The sequence below is a fragment of the Pleurodeles waltl genome, chromosome 7, assembly GCF_031143425.1.
Source record: "Pleurodeles waltl isolate 20211129_DDA chromosome 7, aPleWal1.hap1.20221129, whole genome shotgun sequence".
NCBI lineage: Eukaryota > Metazoa > Chordata > Amphibia > Caudata > Salamandridae > Pleurodeles > Pleurodeles waltl.
Window position 1 is genome coordinate 404782843 of NC_090446.1, and position 12573 is coordinate 404795415.

Genomic DNA, 12573 nt, shown 5'->3' on the forward strand with positions numbered 1-12573 from the left:
GAGAAACAGTAAAGTTATATTTGACAGCAGATTTCCATTGCCTGGTGATCTACTGTCAAAAGGAGGGTAAGGATTTTAAACCTGACAAATTAAACAGGCCCAAATATTGGGTTTTGGGCTGCAGGTTTACAGTGCATAAAGTACATGACATGGTGTTGTGTGTCACCGCTTATTCACACATGCTATTGTTTTGTCTATGCTTTATGTGCTTGATACACAGCAAGTATATCTGATGGCTTGACGTTTTGTGCGTTTTTATTATTTTTTATTTGTTTTTTGCATGTTTGTTGCTGCTTTTGATACTATTACAAGCTCCCCTGTGTTGTGAGGGGATGGTCATGACGATGCCCATCGCTACGCAACAGTTGGTTGAACTTGTTCTGGTTACTAAATTCCACAGATAATGATATTTCATGCTGTGAACATAAAAGACAACACTTCACCAGTGAATGTCTATTTGGCTATAATGGTATTGAAGGAAAATAAAAAGAGATATACAGGATCAAAGTGTGTCACCTGCAGTTAGTCACGTTACTGCCCCTTCCCTTAAAGGAACAGGCAGCCCTACATTTATGTATCCTTGATTGGACCTAAGGATGAAATTATAGATCTGTGACTCAAGGTGGCCTAATTTCTATATTACATTAGTTAATGATGTTCTGTTTCCTAAGTAGCATATGGCTTTCGTTCCTTAAAAGAAAACCAGGTTTTCATTTTTTCCTGAAGAAGGAACTGAAACATTAGCTAGGAGTACCGTATATGGTGTAGTCGCCAACGGTAGAGTTAAAATTTGTGTAACTTTGGCCTTTGTGTATCACCCGTACTCTTGGTGTTGTGTCACATGCCTGACTATCACCCAAATAATTTTTTTTGTTCTTTCTATAGATTTTTTCTTTGGTTACTTCCCCTGACCAATGTCGCACCATGCTTAGTTATTGAGATTTTAGCTATGTCCTAGTCCCATTTCTCTTTTTCGAATTCCTTTCACCAGTCAGCCCTTTTATTATTATTGATGTATTGTTCAGGTTCACATTTCCAGACTGCAGTGATGTACCAGGGACCCCCATGTTATGTATAATTCCCTTTGGTATGACCAGACTGGTTTTCAAGAATTTGCCTGCTTCAATGTTTTCCAGCCTGACTGTCAGGGTAGCGATAGACTGGTTAACTGACTCAATATTATAGTAAGACAAGTTTTCCATCTCAATAGGAGATATCTTATGTTTACCTTTTTGAACATGACGAATTTTCAATGTCTATTTTAATTTGGTTTTCGGTTCCCTTCTGTTCCTGCTACTTTAATTTTTTGTGGGATCAGATGTGTCCTAATCATGCAAATATCAGGACCCTCTAGTTCTTGTCTTTTTGTTTGCACATTTGACTATTAGCCTGTGTATTGCATAGTGCACCTGATGCACAGTTTTTAAAGGAAGGTTTCTACATGTCCCTGATAATCGGTATCATGTGATTTCTCTATTGAGATGTTCTAAGGTAAGGAGGAACACCTAGACTTAATCATTGAGGCAAATATGTGTTTACCCCATTAGACAATGCCACTGTGTGAGGAAATCCATTCAGATAGAATTCGCATGTAGCTATAGATGGCAGAGAATAATGGAGAGAACCCAATTAAAGATGCTAGAGACCCTGTTTTGCCCTTCTGCCTTTGTCTTTGTATTTTATGCCCATGGTGTATGGCTACTCCTTTGAAGATTGCAGACCACCTGCTTGCAGTCCCCTTGTTAAAAACCATGAACTGTTTTTGTACTAAATTGAAGGAAACTAACAGCTGTGGCACACTTCCTATGTCACTAGATTCTGCGGGTATCAAGTCATAATAACCTGCAGGACATTGATTTAAGCCTAATTCCCATCAGTGACAGGTACAGATGAAAGACGGACGTCTTGGCCCTACAGTCTCAGCACCCAGGAAGTAGCAAAGCTGGACAGCGATCGCCAGCGCATGATATCGTACTTGCTCCATCAGACGGCGTTGGACATCACAAAACCAAAGTTTCAGTGTAAAAGAACTAAAGAGAAGGATTCCTGTTGTTGATGGCAGAGCTGTTTTGAGGTTTCATTTCTCTACCTGTCATGTGCTGGTAACCTCTGACAGTGTGCAATCCCTTGAGCCCCTTGGCCTGAGTTTTGGCCACACACCCCCTTTTCTTTGCTCCAACGGAAGAAGGGCAGTGCACCGGAGATTTCAAGTTTGGAAAAAGGCACTATATTTTGGTGCCCATGAAAGAGCAGCTTGAGCGTCCTCTGACACTAAATAATGAGTGTTGGAGTCTGAAAGTGCTGCTGAGCTTGAGCTATTTCTCAATTAATGGTGCTTGCGTCTGCACGAGATGATTTGTGCCCTTGATCAATGAAGAGCACATTGTTTGTAGTGTCTGCCACAGAGGAGAGACACTGGTGCATTGCTTTAAGACATTGAGGGGGTCATTCTGACCCTGGCGGCCGGTGGCCGCCAGGGCCACCGACCACGGGAGCACCGCCAACAGGCTGGCGGTGCTCCCACGAGCATTCTGACCGCGGCGGTTCAGCCGCGGTCAGAAGCGGCAAGTCGGCGGGCTCCCGCCGACTTACCGCTGCTCGGGGGAATCCTTCATGGAGGCGGAGCGCGCTCCGCCGCCATGAGGATTCTGACAGCCCCTACCGCCATCCTGTTCATGGCGGGAAACCCGCCATGAACAGGATGGCGGTAGGGGGTGCCGCGGGGCCCCTGGGGGCCCCGCAAAGTATTTCAGTGTCTGCCTTGCAGACACTGAAATACGCGACGGGTGCAACTGCACCCGTCGCACCCCTGCAACTACGCCGGCTCAATTCTGAGCCGGCGTCCTCGTTGCAGGGGCATTTCCTCTGGGCCGGCGGGCGCTCTTTTGGAGAGCGCCCGCCGGCCCAGAAGAAATGTCTGAATGGCCGCCGCGGTCTTTTGACCGCGGTGCGGTCATTTGGCGGCGGTACTATGGCGGACGGCGGAGGCCGTCCGCCATAGTCAGAATCACCCCCTGAGACTTTCGAGTGAGCTGTGGGTGTTTGCCAGGAGGGCACTCCAACTAAAGCAGTACTTTTCTCACGAAGAGGCCTGAATTGAGAGGCCCATGCGAAAGAAAACAACAAAAGAAAATTTGATGGACAATAGAAGCCTGCCAGAGAGGCTTTTTGAACGGACTCTGGGCATAGTTGGTTTCACAAGAGGTTTCCGTGTGATTGTATAGACTAGGTGTTAGGAGACTGATTGTTTTGCTGGCATTGTTTTAAAGTACTATTCTGTTTAGTAAAAGCAGAATAAAGTCCATTTTCTGTGGAAAGAGTACCCCCTTTTCACCTTAGAGCATTGATGAGAGTCACCACTGTTCCACCTGAACATACAAAAATTACTGAAATGCAGAGGAGCCCTAAAAATGTTACTAGATAATTTTAGGATTTGCTTTTTGGTTAGGGTTGTGAAAAATTATTATTTCATTTGTAAATAGTGGTCACTACTTTCTCCCGTTGTCTATATGTTCTTAATAACGTGTTTTCTAGTGTCTTTTAAACATGACGTTGTCATTTATGGGTGGGATTGTTTTTCTCTACTCAATTGACTTCTGCACCCACTTCCCAACCTATGTATTTTCCTACTATTGTTTCTTTGCACTCTTTTCACCCTTTTCCTGAACATGAGCAGGTCAGAAGATCAGAATTTGTAAGCAATTCTTTTGTACAGCTTCTGCATCAACACTAGTTAGTAGTGAACATCACTAATTGTTGGGTGTGTGATCTTATGCCACCTACTACAGATAGAGGTATTCCTTATTTTGTCCTGCCATATGTGGCCTTTTGTGCTACTTCATGTTTGAGGAGACCTGTCCAGAGAGAGTTACCAAGTACTAGAATTTTGCTCCAGCAACATCTCCATGGCCTTATAAACATAGACCTGGACTCAGATTAGCATGAGAATAGGTTTATTGCCTATGTAAGGGCAAAAGGAGGGTTTGTGGTTCTAAAAATTCTGGACCCATGTAATTTACTTTGCCACAGCAGTACGATTTTAGTATCAAAAGACCGATAATGACTAGTACACTAAGCATGAGCATTTTCGCTCAATTCCAGCAGCGTTTTCACCTCGAAATCGCCATTTTCGTCCTGCACTCGTGGCTCCCATTTTATACACGGCAGCCATTTTTAAAAGTTGCCCTCACATAGGCTTATAATACAGTCAGATTTGATTCCAAGGACACGTACACCTTGATTGACTTTTCTCTGACCTGGGCAAGCTGGAACCATTGCCTCAGGCCAAACCTGTTTGGTCAGTCCCTCTCCCAGTGGCCGAATCAGATAGCATCAAGGCACACCAGGCCATAAAACCCTTATTATCGCTCACACACCCTGCCTAACTTGCTCACACCTGCACCTGCTCTTTTCTTCTTCTTACTTTACGAGGGGGAGGTGCCCGTTTTTATTAGGGGTCCACACTTATCTGATGTAAAATACTAGGCCTTGCCGGGTAATTTATTATGGGTTGGATGACATGAAATATAAGGTTTCATCATGACACAGTTTTTTCCTTTGTAGTGAAAACATGTGAATGACCAACCAAAATGTCAAGAATGTTTGCCTGAAGCTTAAAAAACTGTATATAAGGAAACCTGACTTTGCATTGAAACACAGTCTCCTGAGAACATACAAATCGTGCTGTTGTACTTCTAGGACACTTGTCAATTGGTTGCAGCCAATAAATTCGATCTTTGACTTCACCTAGAAGACTCTGAGTTTCTGTAGTCTGAATCAGGAAAGTACCCGAGGTCTTTGGGTGTACCCTGGCACCGCTGGGTTACCGGATCAGTACCGGTTCTGAAAAACCCAGTACCTCAGTGCCCGGTACACTCCACCCAGATTGCCCTCTCAAAGGTCTCTCAGGTCATGATAAATCCTGATCCCCAGATATCAAAATGTTAGGGAAGCCGAGGGCACATCTTCTGGGCAGGAGAGTAGGCGCTGCACCCCTTCAACTGTCGGAAAAACACGTCTTCCTCCTATTTAGCCATAGGCCTGCATGTTTGCCAAAATCTTCCAGAAACTAGAGTGCTTGGCACAGCATGGGGTCCCGGTCCCGTAAATAAGTAAGGAGGTCGTTCTCATAGAGGGAGATAATATGCGGGACACTTCCCCTGAGCACCCCCCACTCCTGGCCTGAAGTCCTAAAACTCTCAGCTAGTGGCTCTATTGCAATGGCAAATAGCTGGGGCGAGAGTGGGCAACCCTGTCTTGTCCCCTATAAATCTCGTAGTTACCTGAGATCGTGCACCCAGTCTCCACTCTCGCTGTGGGGTGTGAATAAAGTAAGTTGACCCATCTCACCCATGTAGGCCCCAGTCCCATTTGCAGCATGACAGCTTCAAGGTAGCCCCAGCTCACTGTCAAAGGCCTTTTCTAGATCTATCAACACTATCACTGCTGCTGAATCTGGCGGATACCGGTCATCATAAAGTAGTGAGTAGAGCTGGCGTAAGTTATGTGACGTACTTCATGTAGGTATAAACCCATTCTGATCTTTATGAATTAGGGTCTGCATGCATGGGAGTAGTCTAGTAGCAAGCGCCTTGCTGAGCACCTTAAAGTCAATGTTGAGCATAGAAAGCGGGTGGAAATCGGCAACTGTCACCTCAGCTCACTTACTCTTGGGAGGGGTATGACCAAGGCCTCCCTGGTAGAGGGAGGGAGGTAATCTTTCTCATAGGCTTCCAGATACATTTCTACAAGTCTCAGAGACAGGGCTCCCACAAACCTTTGATTGAACTCCCCGTCGCCAGAGCCTTGATGGCTGCTTTCACCTCTTGGGCATCCACTGGTGCCCCGAGGACCTCGCTATCCAGTTCTGTAAGCCTTCTCAAATGCAGGCCCTCCAGGAAGCTTTGGAGTGATCCCGCATCTGCTGCCGGTGGGAGATTATATAGGGACGTGTAGTAAGATCTAAATTCGTCATTGATATGCAGTGGGGAATACAGTGGAGTCCTGTCTCTCGACGTCCGGTGGGTAATCGGTGTACCCCTACCTTCCGGATTAATAAACCTGGCCAGTAATCTCCCTGCCCTCCTCTCCTCCTTGTGCACCCTACTCGTATAGGCTTTATAATCATGACAGTGGAGGCATTCCAGCGCAGTGCTGTAGGTCTCCCTCTTTTCCAAGAGTTGTCGTGTGGCCACCGGGTCACTACCCAACGCTGATCCCCATCTGTGCAGGTCTGTTTATAGTCGGATAATGTCAGTTTCAAGGTACCTTCAAATCCCCACTGTTTGTCCCAAACAGTGTCCTCTAATTTCCACCTTCAATGCCTCCCACTCAAAATCCCTGTTGGAGGCTGTTCCCGAATTCAGTGTAAGGTAGTCTGTCAGTTTTAATTCTGGAAGACCTCATCCTCCATACCTTTGGGACATAGTCACCACTTTGGGATTGGTTGGTGCTTCTCTAACATCTGCATCGTCAGTCGCAGCATACTAAGGTACGACACTGTGCGGCCCAAATACTCAGTGTGGAGGAAAGCCCCTCTGAGGGTGGCAAAGCAGATCATACGATCTATTCTAGTATGGACCTTTTAGAGGGGTGAATAATTGGAAAATTCCTTGCAGTGGGGGTTTTGAGTCTGCCATATATCCTCCATACCCCACCCAGACATCCACAACGCCAAGCTCCTCACCACCCTGTCGCCGCTCACCACAATGGGGGAGAGGGGTGGAACGGTCCAGATCTCAGTTAAGTCCCTCCCCCAGGAGATAAGATCTAGGTACCACGCAATGCGGGCTGAGAGTGTGTGCAGAAAAGAGACCTGGTCCTTATTGGGGGCATATATCCTCCCCAAAATGACCAGACTCCCGCAGAGACGTCCTTCTACCAAGACATAGCATCCCTCCTCGCCCACGTCTACTGAGATGGCCTCGAAGGGCACTCCAGCCCACACCCAGAGCAATGCTCCCCACGCACATGCAGAGTAGGTGGTGGCAAATACTTGTCCCCGCCATCGTCTGCAGAGGTGGTCTGTTTCAGTCTTGGTGAAGTGGGATTTCTGTAACATAGCCATGTGGACCCCTCTTCTCTTCATGTATGTCAGGATTTTATGCCGCTTTGATAACGTGGCCATCCCCCGAATCTTACATCAATTTAAGGGTAACATTACTAGCCAACATATGCTCACAATGTCTCTTGTCCGGCAATCCTGTCTCCTTCCCCTCTGCCTGCCTCCAAGCCCCCTCCATGCACTCTCAACTCTGCTGCCTCTCACCAAATTACATACTTGGGCATCATCAACAATAACAATAATCAAGCCCCAACTCCCCGTCCACAGAGCAGTTCGGCAACGGCCGACTGGCTAAACTAGTAAAGTCAGTCTCTGGCGTTCCATCGTCTTCACCCTTCCTGTGTAATCCGTGGGCGAGTGGTGGGGGAGGTGATAGTGGATCTGCAATAGACCACTGGTTTTGCCCGGGTCAGCCCAGGCCTTCAATGAAGTTGCCGCTACCGGTTGAAAGTCATCCGCAGAAGTGAGAGGTGTTGCATACTAGATAAGATCTGCCCTTTGGGGCGTCACATGAGGGTTTTTTTTCTAGAGAGCTAGCAACTGATTCAAGGTCAGAGGTGTCCTCCATCACGTGGACATCAGTGACAGCATTTCTCTCCCTATCCGAGGTGGGTGAGTCTGTCAGGGACACCGCGGCTCAATCGCCGCTCTCTTCTCTTGGTTCACCTGTAGTTGTGTAGTTCTCACTGCGCATCCGTGTGAGGCTGGACCTTGGAGTGGTATCTCTTCCTCCAGCGCCTGTTTGCATGGGGCTCTTCCGTTTCAAGTCCATACTTCCCCAAATTATTGCCAAGTCCAGACATCATCTGGGGTCAGACAGAAATGCGTGCGACCATCCCACATTAGCTTCCGGTGGTCAGTCCGCAGAAGGCTCAATTCGGTCAACACCTTCCCAATCTCCTGTCGGATGGTGTTCTTAAGAGACCTCAATCGCCTCCAGTATCTTCTGCAAAGTGTCTTGCATTTGAGGTGGTTGAGCTGCCAGTTGTGGTGTCATTAATCCAGCACGTTGCCAGGCTCGGCGCTAACTGCCCGCGACACCTGGGGTTTAGGGCATTGCTTCCCCATTGGGGAAGCAGTCAGGGTCCCGTTGCTCTCACGAAGTGGAGCACTGTTTATAGATGTATGCAGAGGGGGGACCACTTGCCACCAATGTTGATCACCTCCTGGCATAAAGGACTTTTATCATCCCAACAATCCATGCAGTCCAACAGTGGTGGGTTGTCCTGGAGCTGTGGGATCTCTGTCCATGTAGTGCTCCAGAGCAACAGGCCTAGGTTTTGTCTTATCACTCACGCCTGCGTAGGGTGGAAAAAAAACAATGGGGTAGCCCCCCTCGTTCGAAATTCACAGCAGGCCCCCCTGGGGGGCGCCCCCACCCGAACCAGGGTCCTCTGTGCCCTCTGCGGTGCATCGTCTCACCTCGGCAATTGGTCCCTTCTTCCATCTGTCCCCTTAGTGAGCCGGGGTACTTCCGGGTGTCAGCTCCATTGCAGGAGGGGGTCTCGCATACAACATTTCCCCTACATGGGTACGTCAGGTCACGGCCCAGATGCAGGCCGTGCTCGAAGGCGCGGTCCTCTCTGTGCACCCGCAGAGGCCCCCATCCTCATCCAGGCCAGTCTAAGGATGTATGCCGGTGCAAGCACTCCGTCTTTGGCTCCCCTTCACTTGACCACCCCACCCATGTCCCAGGAGGCCGGTATCCCCGCACGGCCTATGTCCTCCCCAGACGTGCCGATGAGAGGGGGTCTCAGGGCATGCACAGGCCTGGGGACCATCCTACCTTTCCTCACCTTTTCTCCTGTGACCCCAGAGATCCGGGCACCAAGACGTTCCTTCTGCTGGCCTCAAAGTATGGTCAGGAGGCCCTAATCACTGCTGCCGTGCGTCCCACCCTTACTCGGCTCACATGGTGTTCAGTGCTGCCACGAGGCCACCAATTTGCGGGGCCCCCCTGCAGCCTTCTGTGGCATGTTCCTTCGTGCAGCTCTTCCAGGTGTGGTCGTCTCTCACCTCTTCTGGGCGGCTCGTGCCCCGCCTGTCTTCAGACAACTTTTCCTGGTGCTAGTACTGGGTTGCGGCCCCATTATAGCAGGATCAAAGGGCTGGCCGGAGCTCCGCTTTCTCGCAGCCGCCATCTTCTGCGTCTAGCTTTGCCCCCCCCCCCACTGATTATCACCCTTGTTGCAGAAAATCAATACAAATTTTGAATTTAATAAAATAGTATGTCAGCAAAACCAAGTCAGCCAGTCGTTTGATGGACTTAGGCAGCTCCTGGATTAACACTGCTACTACCATTGAATATATACATATTGTCTCACTGACCATTTCTTCCAGCCTCCACCACATTCTCCTCCCCAAACGTCCCTATAGTAGGGCAGGACCAGGCCAAGGGCAGAAAGTTGGCCCCCAGTAGTCTATGCGTACCATAGTGACCCGAGGCATCAGAATCCATCTTCAAAATCGTTGGTAGTATAATACACTTCATTAAGTTATTCGAAATGTAATATCATACTTTTGTACTTCATGGCAATAAGTTTGGTTTATCTACATTTAACTGTCACTGATTGTCTGTGAAGGCCATCCATGCATCCCTGTTTACCCTGTTTTTAACATCAGCGATTACCATCGAGCCCATCACCATTTTATAAATGATCTTGTTGAGTCCATCCTTACCTTTCATCTTAATAGACTTCACTAGGACATTGAATGTGGCTGACTGACTGGAAAACCTTGGTTTCAACACACACATCTGAAGCTTCATTTGAAAAAATAGAAAAATATCCAGCACACCCTGCTTATCTGTCTTCTAAGTTTTTCATTTTCTTGTATTCATCTTTATCCAAAATACGTAGTATTTGTTCAACCATACCCTGTGCATAAGCCTGTGAAATCCAGGGTTGAAAGTGACAGGAGCACCAAGAGTGTTCTCACAAGGTACTGAAGGTGAGTACACTATTTGGACCCTGAGCTTATTTGTCAACTTCATTAATGCCCACTCAACCATGTCCTAGTTGTTTATTTTCAATGGAGCATCAGTACCTTACTAAACATGCCATCAATTACCCCCTCCAGAAGTGCCCTGACTTTCTGCTTATGCATAAATGAGCAAACATTGCCAACAGCAAACCAGTATTAATGAGCCAAAGTGACCAGGCAGTAAATTGAAAGTCAAGCACTGCCAGTACCCCTGAATAATAAAGTTTCATTAGTGTCACTCAGAACACTCTTGGCTGATCCTCTCCGCTAAGATCAGTGTAGTATGCTGGAAAATGTCATAGGCAGTACAATAGGGATGTTCAGGAATAAGTATAGAAACTTTGGTAAGGTCACCATTTTCAGCAGTGATGCCCTGTCGATCAGTTATCGTGGCAACTTAATCCATGTTGAAACCACTAGCTCCAGTTTTTCCACAGCTTCTCTAAAATTACTCCATGCCAGGGTAGCTATATCTGGATTGACATTGAACCCCAAAAAACAAATTGATTCTTCCTTCCCCAAAATGCCAAGAGATTTCCCTCTCCATCTGGTGCAGTCCTTCAGTGTCAGTGCATTTACTCTACAAAGTTGACAAACAACCTTGAGAGCTCCCCAAGCAGAACCACCTTCAGCGTCTGAAGGTTCCCCTCTGGGTGTGTAACAGACAACATTACATCATACACATACATGCACCAAAATACGGGTCTGCCCTTTATATACTTACCCATGATGATGATGCATATTTATAAATCGCATCTATTGCCCTAAAATGGTGTCCTGGCGCTATCAGGTAAAAACGAGAGTCTACTGCCCATCTTTACTGGTATCAGCCAAACTAATAGGAATGAGCCTTGCGGAACTGAAAAACTCAGAGCTCTAGTTTTCAACACAGACGACATTCTGAGCATTTGTGTGCGATTTAGAAAAAAGGATGTAATCCAATCCAGAACCCACACCTGGACCCCAATCAAGTTAAGTCTGTTGACCCAGTAGGGTATGGAACCGTGTGAAACACAGCATTGATGTGCAACATATCAGTGCTGGGCTGTAACCCTTTTCCAGAAGCATTCTAATTTCATCAACAACTAATTCCAAAGCTGTTCTGTGGAATGAAATGGCCTGAAACCAACTTGAGTTTTATCAATTAGGTCATTGATTTGTAAATGTGACTTTAGTTATCTATCAGTTTCTCTCTCTCTCTCTCTGATTTGTGATGAAAAAGTTTACTTAGAAATAGGTCTGTAGATTGATAATTGTGGAGGATTGACTGAGGTCTTTTTATGATCGGGAGAATCTGCGTCTCCTTCCACACTTTTGGCCAGGAAGCAGATTTCCTCGACAGATTGAACAATCTAGTGATCACTGGGGCTAAAATGATAGCATCAAGATTAAAGCAAGAGGCTGGGCAGCAGTTGACAAGGGAAGCTGATTTTTAATTGTTATCCTAGATTTTAATACCTTAGCTGATGACAGTGCTACAAATGAACATAAGTTTTCTGTTGGACTAATGTCTGATATTGAGGGTTCCATGAGTTCTAACTCCTCCATTCTCCCCAGTTTGATCCCCAGTTTATCTATCTTATCCTGAAAAAAAACACCAAGAAGGATTCACATAATCCTGGTAAGTCTGCATTTGTTAAATAGGCAAAGCACTTTGAAAACTTTTTGGTATGAATTTCTAGCTGTCTCGCGCCAATCTGCAAAGTATACTGTTCCGGCTGATCTACATATTTTTTAAATATATTTGTAGTTTCAATTTGTAGCTTATTTTGTCCTCTTCTGTATGAGCAGCCACCCATTTCTGTTCACTTTTGACAACGCCTCCTAATAATGGTTATGTTACTGGCATATCATGAAGCTGGTGTGTTTTTTTTACTTTTGTGGGGCGACTGAGTCCAGGGCATGGTCTATCCATTCATTAAACTCTTTTTCAATGAGATTTATAGCTTGCTCTGCATCAAGAAGGGATGCTGGAATTACATCCACAGCACTCCTAAATGACTGGCTAGTAATTTGAGCTAATGATCTTCCTTTCACCGAACTCCTGCCCCCTACTACTGTGGCATCATACTTGTCATATAACTGAAAACGAATCACAAAATGATCAGACAATAATATACTGATAGGAATACCTGCTTGCAATATCTCCTTACAGGTGAAAATAATTATATACATCAAATGCCCTTTTTGAGTGAGGTGGGAGACTTGTTGATCCAAATTTAATGCAGTCAATGAATTGTTCAAGTCTTTGCTGTTACTATTATTCACTACACCCCACCAGATATTAAAATCTCCCAACAGACACAAATCAGAAACATTTATCACAAGATGCAAACTCGATCTGAAATTCGAACTATAGTGGAGAGGGTGGTGAATTCAAAAGCAAGTCAAACTACTTTTATGTGATTATTTTATGAAGAACAACAGATTCCACTCAGGGGAATTTGGCACCTTCCTTCCTTATGATCTGTAAATGCGAGCAGAAGATTACAGCCATAGCTCCCCTACTCCCTCTTTCCTGTCTTCTC